The sequence below is a fragment of the Hipposideros armiger genome, unplaced genomic scaffold (genome assembly GCF_001890085.2).
Source record: "Hipposideros armiger isolate ML-2016 unplaced genomic scaffold, ASM189008v1 scaffold_313, whole genome shotgun sequence".
NCBI classification, from domain to species: Eukaryota; Metazoa; Chordata; class Mammalia; order Chiroptera; family Hipposideridae; genus Hipposideros; species Hipposideros armiger.
In genome coordinates, this window is record NW_017731663.1 from 607,736 (window position 1) to 623,624 (window position 15,889).

General features: G+C 37.7%; 1 pseudogene; it reads right to left on the reverse strand.

Moving 5' to 3' along the window:
* Positions 1–3,473: 3,473 nt before the first annotated feature.
* On the reverse strand, positions 3,474–5,750 carry LOC109392071 (tigger transposable element-derived protein 1-like; annotated as a pseudogene).
* Between the last annotated feature and the right edge of the window lie 10,139 nt (positions 5,751–15,889).

Sequence of the window (15,889 nt, forward strand, 5' to 3'; positions counted from 1 at the left end):
TTACAGTGGCCAAGATATGGGGGGCAGCCTGGGTGTCTGTAGATGGAAGAATGAATAAAAAGGAGGTGGTACATCTATACAATGGAATGTTGCTCGGCTGGGAAAGTGAATGGGTTCTTGCCATCTGTGATGGCATCGATGGACCTGGGGTTTATTATGTTGAATGGAGTGTCAGAAGAGAAAGACAGATTCAATGCGATTTCACTTATATACGGAATCTAAAGAACAAAATAAACATACAAACAAAAGAAACAACCTCATAGATACAGAGAAACTTTTGATGGTTGCCAGATGGGAAGGTAGTTGGGGAGGTGGGTGAAAAAAGGGAAAGGATTAAGAAGTACAAATTGGTTGTTAACAAGTAGTCATGGGGATGTAGGGTACAGCATAAGGGTTATAGTCAATATGACTATGTATGGTGCCAAATGGCTACTAGATTTATTGGGGTGATAGATAGGTGGGGACTTAAGGAGCAGAGTCAAAAAGGTGAAGGGATTAAGAAGTACAAATTGATAGTTACAAAATAATCATGGGGATATAAATAAAGCATAGGGAATATAGTCAATAATACGGTAATATCTATGTATAGTGCCAGTGACTAGGCTAGTCAGGGGGCTCACTTCTTAAATTATATAACTGTCTAAACACTATGCTGTACACCTGAACTTAATATAAAATAATATTGAATGTCAAGTGTAACTGAAAAATTTAAAAGGGGACGAAAGATGAAGAGGAATAAGAGGTCCAAATTTCCAGGTATAAAACAAATAAGTCACGGGGATCTAATGTACAGCATAGGGAATATAGTCAATAATATTGTGATAGCATAGTGTAGTGTCAGCTGGTTGCTGGACTCATCACGGTGATCATTTCTTTATGGTACATTAATGTTGAATAATTATGGTGTATATCTGAAACTAATATAATATTGTAGGTTAGCTGTATTTTAGTAAAATATTCAAAATGTAGATAAAAAAGTTAAAAAAAAAGAGCCTTTCTTTTTTCTCTGACCTCCTGGAGGCTTCCTTTCTCCTTTGAGGTAACTAGTTCTTATTTTATTTTGTTTGGTTTGGTTTTCCTTGTGGTACTCCCCTTTCTAGAATGATGTATCATTTTACACACATAGACAAAACACATATGAACACAAACAGATTGATATTGATAGATAGAGATACATTTTATATAAATGATATATACTGACATGTAACTATATAAAAAATCAAACAATATATTTTAGAGCTCTTTCAGTAGCTACGTACACAGAACCATCTCATTTTTTTTAAACTACATACTGTTTTTTATATGGATATATAATAATTTATTAACTAGTCCTATATTTATGAGAGTTAGATTTATTCAAATGATTTATTTTTATACACAATTCTTCAATTTATATACTAGTGCATACATTACTTCACATAAGAGAAATAGTACCTGCAGGTAGTATTTCTGAGTCAAGATTATGTGAATTTTTAATAAGTATTGTAAGATTGTACCTCCGAAGAACATTTGGACTTTTTATTTCAAAAATTCAAAGAAATAAAAAATGAATTTCAACTACGTAATTAATATTTATTTTATGTAACATTTACGTTAAATGTAAGATAAAGCACAGTTCTGTTTTGTGTGTGCTTTATATATTTTTGTTTGCTCCCCTTGTGCATAAAATATAGCCCATTTTTAAAACTTACAATATACTTTTACAATTTCAAATGAGCATAGGCTTTTATAGTTGTATCTTTTCTTTCGTTACATAAGTTGGTCATTAATGATTCATTTGGTGCTGAATTCTTGTTCTGAAATGCAGCCTCAAATCTCAACACTACATTTGTAAAACAAAATTTGATCATGTCAATTCAGTTTTTAAAGCCCTTTAGTGGTTTTTACAAAGCCTCCAAAAAACTACCAGGTCAAAACAACTGAGTAGGCTCTTTGTACAACGTCAAGCAACTCCATTCACATTCTGTCTGATCAAAAGGGGACAGTCACACAGCATGATGGGAATGATGCCTCTGGAATCAGGCAGCAGAGAAATGCTGGCAATAAAAGCTCAGACTCTCTCTCCTCTAAATGGTCTATTGCTCCTTTCGAAGGGAGAATTCCCACAAGCATGACTTTGGAAAGGAAAACACATGAACTTTGAAATCAGACAGACCTGTACTTAACTCTCTAGTCTGTATTCAGAATGTCACTGAACCCTCTTTTGTACATGTACAGAACGGTGAAAATAATATAGTCTATAACTTCAAGAGAAATTTTAATGAGTATATCAGGTAACATCTATAAATACATGTTCTGTAATTATTGCCTTTTCTCTTTTCAGCTTTCCCAGTCACAGGACATATGCTCTAATGTCAGAAATTGGCTTTACAGTTTCATAACTTATATGAGAAATCTGTAGTCTACACTCTGTAGAGCAAATACTGCCCACTGCCTATTTTGGGATGGCCCATGACTATGAGGTGAGAATATTTCATGTTTTTAAAAGTACAAAGAAAAATAATAATTTATGATATGTGAAAATTATGAGAGATTCAAATTTCATTGTTCACAAATAAAGCATCAGAGCACACGCATGTTCTTGCTCTTACATGTAGTGTGACTGCTGTCCTGCTATAACGGCAGGTTGAGTCGCTGTGATATAGACATGGATACACAGAAATTACAGCAGAGACTGAAAAGACTAAAATATTTACTATCTTACCTTTTACAAAAAAATTTTGCTGACCCCTGACCTAGCCAATGTTATTATAATATGTGTATATACATATATGCACACACATTCATATGTGTACCTATGTATTTCCGTATTTAATGGTGATATAAGATATGTGAAATGGCTAAAATATTTTACACATGTTCCATCCTTGCTAAATAAGATGTTAGGATATGGAGTGACCTATCACCTGCACCATTATGAGACACAAAACTTGTTCCTTAAGTGGGCCTGTGTCCAGCCATTGCGTTGGGGCATTTCCGTTTAGCTAATAATGACTATAAGCATAACAGAATCTTACCTTTGGGAAGTTGTTGCCACTGCCTTCACTAAAACTTTTATATTGGTGTTGCTGGATCATCCTAAAATATCAGAAAGTCAGAAATTTACTGAGCTGTCAGTTTCATAATTGGTTGCATGTACAGTTTTGTGCCTCCTTCCTAATGGATGTTTTCTTAATTATTGTCTGTGTGAATGAAAGAATTTGGTCTAAGGTTTTACTTTACTATAAATTGGTACTGAGTTATAGAGGAGAAGCTAAATTTCACTCACTTAAAGCTACAGGAATGACTTGGGCTATGTAGAATTTATTCCAGACTACCAATTAAGCGAATATTACAATAAAGCAAGTCACACAAACTTTCCCAGTGCATATAAAAGTTACGCTTATATTGTAGTCTATTAACTGTGAATTAGCATTATGTATATAAAACTATGTACAAACCTTAATTTAAAAATACTTTATTGCTAAATAATGCTAACCCTCATCTGAGCCTTTAGCAAATCATAACCTTTTTGCTGGTGGAGGGTCTTGCCTCGATGTTGAAGACTGGTGAATGATGAAGGCGGTGGTGGCTGAAGGCAGAGCTGTGGTAATTTCTTAAAATAAGACAACATTGAAGATTGCTATATTAATTGATTCTTCCTTTCACGAATGATTTCTCTGTAACATGCAATGCTGTCTGACAGCATTTTACCCACAGAAGTTCTGTCAAAATTGGAGCCAATCTACTCAAACCCTGCCACTGCACTTTATCAACTAAGATTGTGTAATTTCTAAATTCTTTGTTGCCATTTCAACAATCTTCACAGCAGCTTCACCAGGAGTAGATTCCATCTCAAGGAACCACTTCCTTTGTTCATTAATGAGAAGCAATCCCTCACCCATTAAAGTCTTATTATGAGACTGCAGCAGTTCAGTCACATCTTCAGGCTCCACTTCTAATTCTGGTTCTCTTGCTTTTGCCACCACATCTGCTGTTACTTCCACCACTAATATCCTGAATGCAAAGTCACCTGGAAGGGTTGAAATCGACTTCTTTCCAATGTCTATTAATATTGATATCAATGAATCACAACGATGTTTTGTTTGTATTCTTGTTTTTAATTAAAATGTATTGGGATGACAATTGTTAGTAAAGTTACATAGGTTTCAGGTGTACAATTCTGTAATACATCATCTATATATCACACTGTGTGTTCACCACCCATAGTCAGTTCTCCTTCCATCACCATATATTTGATCCCCTTTACCCTCATCTACCACCGTCCTCCCCCTTTGCCCTGTGGTAACTACTAAACTATTGTCTGTGGCTATGAGTTTTTGTTTCTTCATTTGTTTATCTTGTTCCTTTGTTGTTTTCAGTTTTATGTACCACATATCAATGAAATTATATAGTTCTCGACTTTTTCTGTCTGATATTTTGCTTAGCATTATAATCTCAAGATCCATCCATGTTGTCGCAAATGGCACTATTCATCTGTTCTGATGGCAAAATAGTATTTCATTGGGTATATATACCACAACTTCTCTATCCAATCGTCTATCGAAGAATACTGTGGTTTTTCCATGTCTTAGCCACCGTAAATAAAGAATCATAATGTTTTTAATGGCATCTAGAATTGTAAGTCTTTTTCAAGAAAGTTTTTAATTGAATTTGCCCAGATTTGTCAGAGGAATCACTATCTATGACAACTATAGCCTTACAAAATATATTTCTTAAATAATAACACTGGAGAGTCAAAATTGGTTCTTGGTCCATGGGCTGCATAATAGATGTTGTGTTAGCAGGCATATAAACAACATTAATCTCACTGAATATCTCCATCAGAGCTCTTGGGTAACCGGGTGCATTGTCAATGAGCAGTAATATTTTGAAAGGAATCTTTTTTCTGAGAAGTAAGTCTCAACAGTGGGCTTCAAATATTTAGTAAACCATGTGGTGAACAAATGTGCTGACATTCAGGGTTTGTTGTTCCATTTATAGATCACAGGCAGAGTAGGGTTAGCGTAATTCTTAAAAGCCCTAGGATTTTCAAAATGGTAGATGAGCACTGGCTTCAACTTAAAATCACCAGCTGCATTAGCTCTTAACAGGGTCAGCCTGTCCTTTGTTGCTTTGAAGCCAGACATTGACTTCCCCTCTCTAGCTACAAAAGTCCTAGATCTCATCTTATTCCAATATAAAGCTGTTTTATCTACATTGAAGACCTGTTGTATAGTGTAGCCACCTTCATTAATTATCTTAGCTAGATCTTCTGGACAACTTGCTGTGTTTTCTACATCATCACTTACTGCTTCACCCTGTACTTTTATGTTATGGAGATGGCTTCTTTCCTTAAACCTCATGAACCAATATCTGATAGCTTCAAACATTTTTGCTGCAGCTTCTTTACCTCTCTCAGCTTTCACAGAATTGAAGAGAATTAGAGCTTCGTTCTGGATTAGTCTTTGGCATAAGGGAACATTGTAGGTGGTTTAATCTTCTATCCAGACCACTAAAACTTTTTCCATATAAACAATAAGGCTGTTTTACTTTCTTAACGTGTGTTTTCACTGGAGTAGCACTTTTAATTTCCTTGTAGAACTATTCCTTTGCACTCACAGCTTGAATAACTCTTTGCATAAGAGGACTACCTTTCAGCCTATCTTGGCTTTCAACATGCCTTCCTTGATAAGCTTAATCATTTCTAGCTTTTGCTTAAAAATAAGAGACATGTAACTCTTCCTTTCACTTGCTCACTTAAAGGCCATTGTAGGGTTACTAATTGGCCTAATTTCAATATTGTTTCTCAGGGAACAGAGAGGCCCAAGGAGAGGGAGAGAGATGGGAGAATTGTTGGTCAGTGAAGCAGTGAAAACATACACAACATTTATTAAGTCTGCTGTCTCATAGGAGGTCAGACAATTAAGTTCGTGAGCTCATCCTAGAAAAAATGCTACATATCTCATTGCTGAATATCACTACGGTCACCTTTGAAGCACTCCCCTTGGGAAGCTATGCACTAACACCAGTGCCTAGTTCACCCATCAAAGCAATTTTGGAACTCTCTATTTGGAATGGCCATCAGAGCTGTCATCATATTACCCTTGATGTCCTGAATGTCATCAAAATGTTTTTCTTTCAATATTTCCTTTACCTTTGGGTTAAAACAGAATTCATTGGGTGCCAGATCAGGTGAGTAGGGAGGGAGTTCCAATACAGTAATTTGTTTACTGGCAAAACTCCCTCACAGACTGTTCTATGTGAGCTGGTGCATTGTCATGATGCAAGAGCCATGAACTGTTGGTGAAAAGTTCAGGTCATTTTCAGCTAACTTTTTCATGCAGCCTTTTCAGCGCTCCCAAATAGTAAACTTGGCTAACCATTTGTCACGTTGGTACAAATTCATAATGAATAATCCTTCTGATATCAAACAAGGTTAGCAACATCATTGCAACAAGTTCTCAAACTTAATTGTCAGATCGCATATGGGCACGGTTTGTGGCATTCCAAAATAATTACAATAGTAACATCAAAGATGACTGACCACAGATCACCATAACAGACTAATAATGACAAAGTTTAAAATATTGAGAGAATTACCAAAACGTGATGCAGAGACACAAAAGTGAGCAAATGCTGTTGGAAAAAGGCACTGATAGACTTGTTGAACCAGGGTCGTTACAAACCTTCAATTTCTCAAAAAATGCAATATCTTCAAAGAGCAATAAAATTAGTATGTGTCATCATGTCTAAAAAGAATCAAAGAGTTGTACATAATCAAATCGACTGGGAAATTAGAGAGTTTGTAAACCCACTTGACATTTTGTTGATATGTTTCACACTTCACTGGTAAACCATAAAATAATTATTGAATATTTGTACAATCTTTTAAAAAATAATTTTCGATAGAGCTTTCTTATTAAAACAAAATCTAAAATGTCAAAAAAAACTACATTTATTTTTGTCTTTCTGGGTTCTAAATATAGAGAGGACTAGAAAATACATGGGTATGGATTCAGTGAAGGGCCTTCAATAGGAATTTTAAATGACTGAAAGCAGAATGTGAAAAGCAATGAAAGATGGGACCTGTGGGTATTATTTCCATAGAGAGGAGAAAATGAGTTGACAGGCCAGCCAAATCTCAGTTTCTCCCTCTTTGTTGCTCTCTATCTCTTGTACTTTTAGCTAGGCTTATAAAAGGCACATAAATAATTGTTTTGTTGGCCTTCAAATGTAGAAAACATTCTCTTTTTTAGAGTGGTTAGCTGAAATATGGATATTATGTGTAAATGTGCTCAGTCAATCTCTTTGGACCCTGAAAATTAGCTCTTTTATGTTCATTCCTTCATTCATCCAACAGGCGTTATTTACTGCCCACAAGGTGCTGAGAAATTTGCTAAAAAAGACAAACACTCCAAAATTTTACATTTTTATAAGGCTTTATAGCTTACAAAGATGGCACACTACCACTCATTTGTCTTCATATAGTCCCAATTTCCTCAGGCCCTATGTCACCTGTGAGTGGGACATTAACAGAAATAACTCAGACTCTACTGGCTCATTGCCCCCACCTATGTAGTCAAGAACATCAACATCCCCCTTGCTCTCTATACTTATGCCTGGAAGCATCCATGGGTGCCACCTATATAGGTAAGAAAAATGGTGCTGTGTAATCCCCTCACTTTCACTGCTGTCCAATGCCCGTAAAGTCACTGCAGAGGGTTGAGCTGACCTCCCACTGATCCTGGCACCCTGCCTGTTGAGATCCAAGCTCTCTGGACACACTGTCCTGATTCTCCTTCCCAAAGAAACCTAAGTAGTACTTCAGAATCTCTTTCCGTCCTTCCATCCTTATTACTCCAGAGCCATATGCCATTTTCTTTGCAGAAATAGAGGCACGGCTCATCTGTGCCCCTCGCTTTCCTACTTCTTCACCTGGACACTAAGTTGTCTGTGTCAGGCGCCTCCCAGAGCTACACCTGCAGTATCTCTCTCCAGCAGAGCTGTCAGTCTTCGTGGTGGGAGACCAGATACGGAGATAAGATTCCAGCCCATCTTCATCGTGCCCCACTCCCTCCAGTTTTACCTACTCTTAAGTGCTTAGACACCCTTTCCTACCTTGCAACCTAAGGTGGGCAAATGGAACTCTGGGGTCTATTGGGACATAAACTCCATTCACAATAAACTTTAAAGACAGGCATAGTAAGAACATTCGCACTGCATAGGAATCTGAATGACTAAATAACAGGTCTTTGATCACACAATTAGTAAGTAGCAAAGCAGGCATTGGAGTCCAACTCCTTTACCTGTGAACACTCTTTCTCAGCTCTGACCCTAAATCTTAAAGTGTTTGCCAGGAAAAGCCTTTGTTGCCTGGCTTTTCATCTCTTAGCCAGATTTTAAAAGGATGATAAACATGTGTTCCTGTCCTTTTTTTTTTTTTTCAAAAAGGAGATTCTGTAGACTACCTAACACTGAACATAAATCAAAAATGGAAAAAAAAATCCAGGTTGATCATGAGCTAAAATTACAACCCTGTATCCCCTGTTCCCCTTATAGACAATGATTGTGGAAGCACGTAACTGGGAAGAAAGGCTATTTTGCCCCTGATCTGCCACCTTAGGCTTGAAGAAGAATAAAAGCTTCCTGCTCTCAAAAGGATTTAGTGAGGTCAAAAGGACCAGGTGCCTGGATTCTGCATTAATGGCTGGATATTGGTTATCTGAGGTTGTGTCGGGACTTCCTGAAATATTCAGATATTCAAAATAGCTCTTCTCTTGAATCCTAACTGTAGACACTTCCTTATACTTTTAAACACCAAGAATCTTTTTAAAAAGGAAGATGATGTCAGTGTGTGTGTGTGTGTGTGTGTGTGTGTGTGTGTGTGTGTGTGTGTGTAATTAGCTCAGAAGGAAAACAGGACATTATATAGTAACCAGGGGCATGTTGTTTTCCAAGTTTAGTTGAAGTAAAAGAAAATATCACCAAAATACCTACAAAGCACAAGCAAGCAGCAAACTAACAAAATCAATTCTCATTTGTTTGCTTTTGTCAGAGTTCTAACATGCAAGAATTATTGACTTTTTCAGCACCATGAACCCCTTCAGAAATCTGACAGCATATGAATCTCCTCTTAGAATAATGTTTTTCAATGCATAGAATAAAATACATAGGATTAAAAAGTAAACTGTGTCTAAATATAGTTATCAAACTGTTTTTAATGTCGTACAAACATATGCTTCTTTATTAACACTTTAAATAACAAAATCAGAGTAACAAAGTAGGGATGTGAAAATATCCATAACAAAGTAGCAGTATTGCTAATGCTATTATAGTTTCTTGCCTTCATTAACAATGGAAAGAAATGGTTCAATTCCAGTTATAATTTAGTGAAAATTAAGATTCCACTTTCTCTCCATCCAAATTCTGGGAGCGCCTGGATTCTATCCTCAGATCTTTGGGAAGTTCATGAGCTCTCAGTTAAGAACTCTTGCAAACAGCAACAATGGGCAAGTTATAGATTGAAGATGGCAGCCAGCGTTGGGTGTTTCTGAGCTTTTCTGCTCAGAGAAATGAAATGTAGTTAAGCATTCAGTTGGTATTCTGCCTCTCTCTTTGGATGCTGCTTTCTCCAACAGGATTCCAGTCACATTATCATCCTCTGTGTCTCTTTAGTCTTGATGTTTAAAACTCACTCCTTATATAAAAAGGTGTCCTCTGGTTTATCTGAGACATGATTGGCATCTTGAAAAAAATCCTCAGCAATGATCAGCGTCCCAGTTAGGGGCCTTTCAGAGCATGAAAGTTTCCCCTGAGCTGCTCCTTTCTGAACTTGAACCAGCACTTGTTGATATTCTCTGCAGATGGCTAGCCTCTGGGAGAACAAAATGACCACACACGAAATCACTATACACATAAGTGCTGAAGGAGGGTTACAGAGAAACAGGCAGATTGTGCCAGGCCATGGATCACAGGAGCAGCTGGGCCTAATCCACCCAGCACTGAATAAGAGTGCAGCAAGGAGCAAACTATCATGACCATGGGGTAATCTACATGCAGATTTCACAGGTTAATAATGAGCCAGGAGCCCAGCAACCCTGCCAAGAATTAGGATGGAAAGACTAGATCTGTAGGGTTAAGAAAATATTTCCAAAACTTATAAAGAAAGCCATGAGGATGTCTGCCTGCCCTTTCAATGTCATTCTGGAGCATTATTTAACAGGCTCACCCAAAAAGTATTGACTTTTCTAGGAGAGTGTAGCATTGTTTGACTTTACTATTTACTATTAATTAAGTGTCCGGACTCTGCAGTGTAAACTTATAGATTTATATCTCATAGAGACGCAAATGATTTGTGTCCCACAGAAAAAGATAACTCCCAAAGCTATGGTATTATTGCCCCAAAGGGCAGTGAGGTTTTGTTTCTAACCTTATTGTAATATTCCTCTTTTATTTTTAATTACCTGTAATTAAAAATATAGGTTGCTCAGCTTTCCATCTTACTAGTTTCCTCATCAATTAATGGGTTGAATACAATCTTTGACATACCCTAATTGTATGTCTGTATGAACTATGTTTCTAACTTTTGGAAATTATATTTTGATAGGTATTTGAACTGACTAATTCTTTCTGAAGTGAGAAAGGATCATGCCCAGTGTCCACCAATCATAGAAGCCTTTATTCCAAAAAATGAGGGAGTGGTCCTGACCCTTGCTATACCCACTCTATGAGTCATTCTTGAGTTGAAGGACCTCAGATGGTTCAGACAGAGGAGTTTGAAGAAACCAATCACTTCAGTCACGATGACACCAATGATTCTCAACTTTCCCAGCACCATGATCATCTGCAGGGTTTGTAAAATACAGATGTTTGGGCCCCATCCCCAGAGTTTCTAAGTCAGCAGGTCTAAGGCACAGCCTGGGAATTTGCATTTCTTACAAGTTCTCAAGTGTTGCTGATCCTGCTCATCTGGGAGACCACTTTGGCAAAGGTGAGAAAGCAGACTATGCTGGGACTCAGGCCCTCATGTCAGAAGGGTTCTGCCCTAACATGCTAGTAAAAAGGAGGCATTAGCTTGGTAAGTTAGCAGTCTCTTTGAAACCAATGATTTTTCTCCCAGGACCTTTGTCTGCTTTAGTTAGATGCTGGGCATACCCCTTTGCTTTGTATTCTAGGGTTGTTCTTCTCCTCTCCTTTTCTTCTTTCTTCCTTTGAACAAAGGGCAAGTGCAAATGTAGCTTTGTGCTCTCTCAAGACTAGGTCCTCTTTCCATAGCAATGGTGCACAGAGTTCCAGCATCTCTATTTATTGTGTCATGGCAGCTGTATCCAAGTGCCTGATGGATTGGTGTTGTCAGTGCTGCAGGCTATCTCCCCTTTAGTATCATGCAGATAGATGGAAAGTTTCTCATGAACACGCATATCCCTCCATCAAGCTCATGCCATCTGCATTCCAACTAGCCAGGGTCTGGCTGCAGGGAGCAAAAGCTATGAGAAGGAGCCTTTTTATTTTTTTTCCTTAAAGGGCATGTTATTTCTACTTACCATTTTTGTGTCTGCTTATATTTTCTCTTTTATTTACATTTTCACTAAGCCCACCAATTAAATATCATTGATTAAGCATTACTCTGAGCAAGTCTCCATGGTAGGTTCTCAGGATACTTTAACAAACTAATGTATGAGCTTTGCCTTTCAGGAGTTCATACTCTTTTCTTTCTTTTTTTTCCTTTCTTTCTCTTCCTTTTCCTTCCTTCCTCCCTCCCTCCCTTCCTTCCTTCCTTCCTTCCTTCCTTCCTTCCTTCCTTCCTTCCTTCCTTCCTTCCTTCCTTCTTTCCTTCCTTCCTTCCTTCCTTCTTTCNCCTTCCTTCCTTCCTTCCTTCCTTCCTTCCTTCCTTCCTTCCTTCCTTCCTTCTTTCCTTCCTTCCTTCCTTCCTTCTTTCCTTCCTTCCTCTTCTTTAGATCTTAAACTGCTCTACCCTGGAGCCAACCTCAAACTAGCCTCAAACCACATGTCAGGCTGTTGACTTTGCCCCTTTGTCAGCTCATGTCTCTGGAGAACTCAAGACATTTTAATTCCTCCCTCTTCATTGTCTTTGTCTGTCTTCTGTGGCTGGGTTAAGATAAAGAACTGCACCCCATGTAACTGGGAGAGGCCGGCTTCCTGACTCCCTTCTCACAGCTGTTTCTTTTGAGACTGAAGATTTTTTCTGCTTCTCATTTTTCTTTCTGGTGCAAAATTGCTGACATGAGCCTGTTCAGTGTCAGATACACTTGTTACATCTGCTGTGAACATCTAGTTATAAACCCAACAGTCTTGTTCTTGGACTGTATCTCCACACCTGCCATTTGCTCCTGACTGAGAGCTATGACCTCTGCCCCTCTGACCTCAGCTTGCCCAGATTCCTCCAAATTCAGTCATCCACAGCTTCCTAACCAAGCCCCAAGATCAGCACCATGCATGGTATATTCTAACACTACGCTGAGTTCCTGTGTCTCCCTTTTGTAGTTTCTCCATTTTGTTTCACTCCAATGGAAGAATAGCTATAATTACACGGAGTCATTAAATGTCATTCTCTGTTCCCTTCACCTATTATCTTCAGATTAAAGCATATGGGAGGGGCTCTAGAGTGAGTATTTTGTGAAGGAGATCGTTTTTTACCTTGATGTTCTTTTCTGATTGGCAGTTGGTTGAAAGGGCAGGTCTAACCAGAAAAGCATTTGTCTCTGTCAGTCAGAGAACAGATAAAATCAATAGGAACCTCTTCATTTGCTCTCATCTCAGCCTCGTCTCTCACTTCCAAATACATTTTCTGCTGACCATCAGGTAATTTATTAGTCCCACCTTCTATTCCCACAACCTTCACGGAGCCATCCTCCACCTCCCCTCCTCTAAATGAATAACCTCCTCCCTGAACACTGTCTAGGTCACTCATTCAGTATTTAGCAACAATGTTTGCTTTCTTATTTTCCTTCTTCTAAGTGTGTCCAATTGTAAAGCACCCTAAGAACAGAATTCAGCAAACTTCTTTGGAGCCAAACTGGCCTGAGTTTAAATTCTAGCTCCACTCACAATTAATGTCTGTCTTGGGAGAAATTACTTTATTTCAAATTTTGCATTAGTGTCATGGGGCTAACGATACTATCTTGGAAAGGTATTGTGAGTATTAACTCAGCCATAAACCATGTGGTACTTAGTATATCTAGCAAATCGAAATCCTTTAACTGGTAGCTATTACTACTATTACTATTGTTGGCACTGTTGTTGTTACTTAACAAGTTGACCCACAAGACTAGGCAGATAGCATAAATACAGACAGGTTCACGTGGCACAGTGAACTGTTATTGGTGATAAGATACAGTGCCTGTATTTGTAAGCTTGGAGAAGACTGAATGCCTATTTAGATGATCTGCAGAGACTCTCCTTGGACTAGGCAGGAAACTAATAGCTATTGCCTTGTAAATAGACCATGGAGAGCTGGCTAAAGACTTTCCTGGTGACTTTAGAAAGTATGGAGCAGATACCCCATTGTTATCGTGGGTTTTTGTTTCTGCTTTGTTTTCTGCCTCCTAATATCCAGGTTATGTTGAAACCATTGAAAAAAGAAAGTGCTTGCTGTTTTGCAGGTTTTGAGTTCTAAGAATGTTTACCACCTCAGTTCAGCCAGAGACAAAATCCTTTTCAATTTCCCCAGTCTCCAATTATTTATGAAAAATATCAAACTGAGAAACAAAGGCTTTTCTTTAGGAAAAAAAAAATGAATGTGCGTTTTTCAACCGCAGCAACATCAAACAATTTTTCACATCGAATAGTGACAACTTCAAGAGAAAAAGCTGTGATTCTATCATTTTGCTGGGGAAACCCTTCTTTTTCCTGGTGTGCTCTTGTGTTAATAATTTAAAAGTCAGCAATTTCCAAAACACATTATTCTTTGCTTACAAAAACTGCTACCAGGTATCTCTGTGTCAAGATGTTTTCCCAATTCCTGAGGCTAAAACATGATATGAATGAATTGATACATGCATTTTATGGGAGTCAAAAATAACATATTTAAAGAACAATGCAGTGTATCCTCTCTTTACATTCGTGTTTTGGTTATATTGTTCAAGGAAAAATGGGGATTGTAATTTTTGGAAAGATGTATTTTGGTGAAAAATGAAAGTGCTGGAAAAAAAAATAATAATTTGGTCAACATTCTTTCACCTTCTGTTGAGTGTCCCAATGAAAATATATACATTTTAAGAGACATCGTAACACATATATTATACCAATATCAACAATATTCTAGTGTTGAAGGGAAGCATGTTCTTTAGATTTTCACACTGACATTAGTTAATGCCTGTCCACTCAACTAGTTAGATGCATACCTCTCATTCCCCCAATCCCTCGATTTCTGTGATTCCCAAAAGTCAGCAAAAGCCTCTAATCTAATGACCACATGCCTATGGGAAAACACATCTCTTTATCCTTTTCATACCAAACACTCTCAGACATTCACAGAGACGCATATTTTTCAAATGCACTCACATCTGTTCCACACTCTAGAAATAGATGATTTGTTTTTGTTAAATATGCTGACCTGAATATTCCAGCTGTTAATTTTTATGAGATGTGGTAACAAATGTAGCCGTGTACTCCCCTCTCCCCCAAGCAGAAACATTACCCAGATGTTCATCAGACACAGCTGATGTCTGATTTTAGATATGGCATTTACTGATTTCACAGCATGTTCCCTTCCCTATAGTTGCTCTTGAGCATGGGTGGGGAACTCAAATCCAATCATCACTGGGCCTTGTTATTACGGCTGCATTCCTAGGAGGATAATAGAGGCCCCTCCATGATAATCAGGGCTTGAAAAAAAAAGAATCAATTTTCTAATTTGTCTTGCTGAAAATAGATGTAAGAGTTCCACAAAGAATAGTATCTTTGAAGACAGGAATCCTGTTTTCTGGTTTTGTTTTCCCTCTAAAATTCACGCTGGCAGATTATGAGAATAACAGAATGCAAAACATTATCAAAACTTAACCACAGTGATTGAAATAATGGGATTTGGAGTTGGAGAGTTCTGGGGTCTACTCCTGGTATTGCTACTTATCATTTGTATTATGTTAGACACTTAAGTTCAGCTTTCTGTTCATTGATTTCCTCATCATTTACATAGGGGTGATTGCAGTACCTATTTATTTATTTATTAATAATTTTGTTTCAAGAAATGGAAAATTCTACTTAGCTGGCTTAAACAATAAAAATGTTGTGTATCTTGAAGAACAGAGATAGAATAATTGTCCAGGTTTGTTTGCTTCAATGGCTCAGTGATTCTATCAAGAATCAAATTCGATTTCTTCTCTCTACTGTCTCCCACCATGGCACTTTATTCCAAGTTTGGCTTTCTTTATGGTGACAAAAATGACTATAGCAGTTTCAGGGTTCATGTACCCATACTTTATCATCCGGAAGAAAAAGAACCTCTATTCAACATTCTAAACACGATCACACAACAACCTTGATCAAAGGACAAAGGCCATGGGACTAGAATGTAATTACTGGCTTAGGTCCACAGGGACCACCCCCACCCCTTGAGTTGGAATTACATTCAGAATTTGTAATAGTCAAGATATACAGAGCTGTGCTACAGTAATAAGATGTGGTGACATTTTAGGGGCTTAACATAGTGGAACTTAATTTCTGATTCATATCATAGTCTCATGTTGGTCAAGCAACTCGCCTCTAAGCTGTAACTCAGAAACCTACACTACTTCAGTATTGTATCTCCTTTATTTTGTAGCTTTCAAGGCTCCCCCTGAATCATCTGTCCAGCATATGAAAGGAAGAGAACAAGGTTAGGATAGAGTAGGAATCAGACACTTAAACTACCAGCATTTCCATTCACTTTCCATTTGCCAGAACAAGT